Below are 6,217 nucleotides of genomic sequence, written 5' to 3' on the forward strand. Positions count from 1 at the left end.
ACTCCCTCCCTGTGGGGTCACTGAGAGCTGTCTGTGCCCCTCAAACAGAAGCCCACAACTCTCGTCAGGCAGCCTGTTCTGTTCCTGTCCCTTCAGGCCTCGTAGAGTTAATGGTGCTGGGCTGGTACCAGCTCCACTGTTTTCACACACGCAAGGCTGCCCACACCTCTGTAAATAGTCCCTTCATTCAACTCTCTCACATGATCCGTTTTGGGCACGCCATCTGTTTCCTGCCGGGCCCCTGCCTTATATACCAGGTATGGCGGCAGACCCAACAGTGCTCCCGGCAGCTCTGAGAATGTCTGTGGGGGGCGGGAGCCAGCCAGGTGCAGCTGTCCTGTTTCCTCAGCATTGGAATACTCTGCCCTGTCACTCACTAAGGGCATGAAGATGGAAAGTGAGGTACCTCATGCCATGACCCACAAATGCCTTAAACAGAATGTCATGTACTTTTTTTCTGGGGCAGGGGCAGCGGTGCTGCACGGCATGTGAGATCTTAGTTCCCTCACCAAGGATGGAACCTGTGCTCCCTGCAGTGCAAGTGTGGAGTCCTAGCCACTAGACTGCCAGGGAAGTCCCTGTCACACTCTTCTAAGACTCCTGGCCATTGCTTCACGCAGATACCTGTTGGATACCTGAACGTTCTCCTTGGCAGTGCCCTTCCCTTCCAGATGCCAGCCCCAACTCTCAGATTCCTGTTATTTCTTTTTCATGATGCAATTCTGTAGTACCCATCCACACTTTCAGCCCAAACGGGCCATTCCCTGGGGGCTTCACGTTTCACACTCGAGGACATATCCTGGTCCTTGCCAACAGAAGCACTCGTTCTCTGGGGAACTCCGCCACCAACTGTAAACTAACAATTCCCCTTCTGCATTAAGGCTTCGTGGGGCTTCCCTGGTGACTCAGTGGTAAAGAATCCACCTGCCAGCGCAAGAGACTTGGGTTTGATCCTGGGTCGGGAAGATCCCCTAGAGAAGGAAATGGCAACCCACTCCAGCATTCTTGCCTGGGAAATCCCAGGAAATCCCTCCTCCCATGGAGGAGCCTGGCAGGTTATAGTCCATGGGGTCGCAAGAGTCAGAGATGACTTAGCAACTAAACAACAAGGCATCAAGGACTGGAGTTATCCACCAGGTGTAAAAGGGTCTCAGGCCCGCCCATTGATAGGGTCTTCTTATTGGCTACATGTTGCAATCATCTGGAAACCTACAGAAAATACAGATGCCTGGGCCCCATCTCCACAGGATGTGACTGAGTTGGTCTGGGGTATGATTGGACATAGGAATTTCATGGCCAGAGCTGGGAATCCCTGACCTGCAGTGCTCTGTAGCTTTTTTTAGCAGTGACACTGAGGTTGGTGAAATCTTTCCAAATCAGTCCTTCCCGGAGACTCCAAGGCCGATTCTTGCTATTTGAGGTGATTGTAACACAAGGTATCTTGAAATGCCCTGTGGTCCTAAGAGGAAGCGACCTCCTTTATCCTCAGAACCTTCTGAGGCCTGACACGGAAAGGGCCTTGTCCTCAGCCCTAGAACCCTCCCATCCATCATAACCAGGCTTTCCTGCCCCCAGGTGGGATTCTCACCCCAATCTGCCTCCCACAACAATTTTTTTCGTTTTGACAAGCTCCTCTGTCCATGGGATTTTCCAGACAAGAGTACTGGAGTGGGTTGCCATTGCCTTCTCTGAAAGATACATTAAAAAAAATCATCTAAGAAGACATGTGTAACCCACTGGAAATTTCAAGGCGGTGAGTCACATTCCTGGGCCCCCTCAGATTCTTATGTAAGGTTGAGTCACTTTTTGTGAGGTCCATGCATAGCAAAAGGCAATTGGAAGCCTCCCAAGATATGTGGATGAGTGTGTGTGTGTGTGTGTGTGGTGAGTGTATGAGAAAGAGAGAGGTTATTTGCAGCTTTAAGAGACTGGCAGTAACTCTGAATTAACTTTAGAGATTCGTCAGGAGACACAGATGAAAGATAATCAGGACATCCTGGAGGTGGTGAAGCCATCAAGGAAATTCCACTTCTGGAACCCCTAGACCTCCTCAGTGGAGTCCCCTGCATCACCATAGGCCTCACTTTTTTTTTTTTTTTTTAATAATTTCTTGAGCCACCCTGTCCACTAGCCCCCTGTGGCTGTGGAGCACTTGACATGAGACTTGTCTAGTTTGAGATGTGCTGTAAGCGTCATACACAGATGGGATTTTGAAGACTTAGTATGAGAAAAAGAATATATCTCTTTGAGCATTTTCTATATTAGATGTTGAAATGACAATATTTTGGATATATTGGATTAAAGTTAATTAAAATTAATCTCTGTATCTTTTTTGCTTTCTTTTTGGTGTGGAACATTTTTAAAGTCTCTATTGAATTTGTTACAGTATTGCTTGTTTTATGCTTTGGTTTTTTGGCCATGAGGCACATGGGATCCCGGGTCCCCGCACCTGGGATTGAGCCTGCACCCCTGCATGGGAAGGTGAAGCCTTAACCACTGGACTGCCATGAAAGTCCCCTTCCTGTTTCTTTTTACCTGGGGTCCTGCCCCAAGCATCACCAAAGTGAAAACAAAGGGACAAAGACAACAGAATAGACAACAGTGACTACTTAGGAGTCAAAAATCAGATGGGGAAGGGGGCATGGACTTCACTGGCCAGATAAAGTTGAATCCAACATTGCACTGGATTGGATGGTGCAACCTAAAGTTCATGCCCACCTGGAACCTCAAAATGTGGCGTTATTGAAATAGAATCTTTGCAGATGTAACTGGTTAATTTAAAATGAGATTTAACTGGATTAAAGTGGACCCAAAGTTGAGTGGCTGGTACCCTTGTAAGACCGCATGAAAATCCAGACACAGAAAGAAAGAAGGCAGTGTGTTGAGGGCAGCAGGCCTGAAGGGAGGCAGCCTCATACCAAGGACTAACCAACAGAAGCCACGGAATAAGGAAGGACTCTTCCTGGAGCCTTCAGAGGGAGCGTGGCCCTGCTGCACCTTTATTTTATTTACTTAATTTTTGTCTCTGCCTCACCGCACGGCATGTAGGATCTTAGTTCCTGTGCCCCTTACAGCGGAAGCATGGAGTCAACCACTGGGCTTCCCACTGACCCCTTGATTTTAGACTTCCAACCTCCAGAATTGTGAGAGAATAAATTTCTATTATGTTAAGCCACCCTGCTTGTGGTAGTTTTTTATAGCTGCCCCAGGAAACGAATATACTTAACATGAGAAAAAGAATGTAAAAGGGCACATCGATAATGTTTTTCTGTTGATTAAAAGTTGAAATGATAATATTCATTTGTGTTGATATAAATATATTGGGTTAAATAAAATGTATCATTAACATGAATGTATTTTTCTTTTTTTAAAAAAAGTGGCTATTCGACAATATTAATACAGATGCAACTCTCATCTGTGGCTTGCATCTTATTTCTATTGAACAGCGGTGTTCCAGAGGGAAGGAAACACCGTGTGAGACCCTGGGGTTCTTTATCCGAAGAAGAGAAAGTTGGTGAAACTTTGGAACCAGAAGCCACAAAGGTGGGAAGGTCTTTTTTTCACAGAGCCCAACAGGCGAGTCAGCATTTCAGCATGAGGTGAGGCCTGGGGGAGTGTGGAGGGGCTTGGAGGGGATGACAGGAGAGATCAGAGAGTTTCTTCATTTGTAGAATGGGAACTCTGTGCTGCTCCTGGTCGGGAGTGAGGGTGGAGGTGAACTCCTCCTTGGAGGACAATCACCCCTCCGCAAAAGGGGTTCCTGCTCAGGGAAGGCCAAGCAGGCAGAAGGCAGGCCGGTTGAAGGGGTCTCTCTCCCAGGAGCCAGAGCCTCACACGTCTCACTCTTTCAAAGGCGGCGGCCCACAGCCTGGCCACGGCTCTGGAATGCTGCCTGAACACCTGGCTGCAGCCAGTGTGGAGAGGGGTCCTGGGGTTATCCAAACAGCCCACTGGCTCCAGAGGGTGGCAGTCGGGGGACAGAAGGTGGGGAGAAAGAAGCCACCTGGCTTAGCCAGGCCAGACTCTTGTTTTCCTTGGCTGGAGCTGGGATTCCTCCCAAGGTTTCTGCCCTGAGACAGCAGTGAGCTGAGCTGGGTAGCAGCCCAAGGCTCTATTTCACCCTGTCTGGGCAGGAGAGGAACCAAAGATCACCCATGGGATGTGTGAGGTATGCAACTCTCCCTTAAAGAGTGTGCTATGCGATTGGAAGTGAGAGTTCAAGGGGGTAAGGAGTCAACGAGCTGCCAGCCCTCACCCCCAAACAGCCCATTTCCCAGGGTTCTTTGGTTGCAGGCAGCAGGCTGGAGTGCTCCAGTTATTCTGAAGGCTTCAAGGAGGGACCAGAGTGACCTTGAAACTCCTCTCTGGAACCCACCAGAAGCGCCCCCTCACCTCTGCACCACAGCACCCATCATTATTCCTATTGCTGTTACTGTTGCATGACTTTCCTAAAAACTCCCCAGGTGGGTCAAGAGCTCAGGTCACCCAGATTCCCCCACACAGACCACCTGCACTTAACCAAGCCCCTGTATGTCTGCTGTAAGGGACACCTGGGCATCCCTCTTCTGGCCCTGAATTGTCATCCCTGGGGAATTTGTCCTAGCTGAAATGCCAGTTCCCTCCAGGTGGAGTAATACAGCAAGTCATTCTCTCTCCAGGTGTGTCCTGAGTGCCACAAGGCCTCGAGCCAGAACTGGTCCCGGAATGTGACACAGAGGGAGCTGTGCTTTGTAAACCCACGCTGGTGGGAAGTTAACTCTCCCATCTCCCTTTCTGGGCAGCTCTGCACGAGCTCCTGGGGCACAGGGTGGGCGTGGGGTCAGTGCCTGTGCTCAGGCTGCTCACAGGAGCACAAGTTATGACCAGAGAAGTACTGGCCAGGCCAAGGGCTCTGGCTCCCGCCACTGTGTGGGACAGACTCAGCGTGCTGTCAGAGCCAGGGTAAGAGTTGCATTCTGGCCATCCAGGCCCCTGTGCTGGGGTCTGGTGCCTCCGCCTTTCTTAGCAGGGAGCCTACTTTCCTCCTGGGGTCTTCTCCAGCTCTCAGGCTTCTTCTCCCATCTGCTTCTTATCTTTCCCTCCAGTGTTTAGAAAGTGTCATCTTGAGTGGCGTGGGCTGTGAGCAGCTGTGGGAGCAAGGAGAGGTTTGCTGTGAGGTGATGGGGGTCCCCTGGGGCCTGGTTTCAGAGCTCAAAGCTTGTCAGCCTTGCAGGAGCCACCCAAGCTCAGCCACTGCTGCCAGATTCCCACTCCCTGGACCCCATAAACCCACCTCTACCTCACCTTGGGGAAGTCGAGATTCATAGTTTTGATAGATTAAGGAGAGATGAGATGTTTTCTTTGTCCCTCGACTACCCACCCCCCAACCAGCACATTTTCAAACAGGAAATCAAGGGACACCCACTCTGTTTTTCTTGGGCAGAGCGAGACCAGAAGACTGACTCCATCTGTTTTAGGATGTTGACCCCCTGGCTGCGCTGTTCAGACAGCGGTCCTACTGGGGCAGCCCTGGATCTGGGGTTTGCCCTTTCATGGGATGCACAGATTTTAAAAACTAGTTGCCCTGGGGTGACAGAGACCCCCCTCCCCCACCTGCTTTCTCTCAGAGCCTTGAAGGACCCAAATCACCAGCTCCTAGTCTCCTAGTCATTGTCCAGTTCTCGACAGTTGAAAGGAACAAATGGACTTTAACTCCAGCAATGGGGGTATGAGTAGAATGGGATGGGGTGTCTTGACACTGGGGGCCCAGGAGCTGCTGATGGAGCTCCCTGCACCCCCAGCAAGTTATTCACAGTTCAGCGCCTTCCTGTGGGCTTTGCTTGGTACCTGGTGGAGGCAGAACAGGGAGACTGATGTTTCCTCCATATCTTTCTAGTCTTATGATTCTTATAATCAGACCTGGAAAAAACATCTTTTTCTTTCTTCATTTCTTTGAGAAAGCAAGATTGGCTTAAACACAAAGTGATCACTGGGGCTTTTGGAAAGCAGAAAGAAGAGAGAGCTGGCCTTTTGAGAATAATTCTTCATTTCCCCTGCTCCATCTCCCTATCCCACCCTCGTGGCTCCCGCCCCTGCCTCATCAGGAGAAATGCCCCTGCTGAGGTCTTGCCTCTGGAGGAGACGGGAGACCAGGTAACTATCCCTGGCCCCTGCCCCACAGCATCAGAAGCGTATTCCCTAAGAGCCCAACCGCTTACAGAGACTCAGAAAACCTTGG

Source organism: Bos grunniens, chromosome 11, assembly GCF_055505025.1.
Source record: "Bos grunniens cultivar Pamir isolate PY7600 chromosome 11, Bosgru_T2T1.0, whole genome shotgun sequence".
NCBI lineage: Eukaryota > Metazoa > Chordata > Mammalia > Artiodactyla > Bovidae > Bos > Bos grunniens.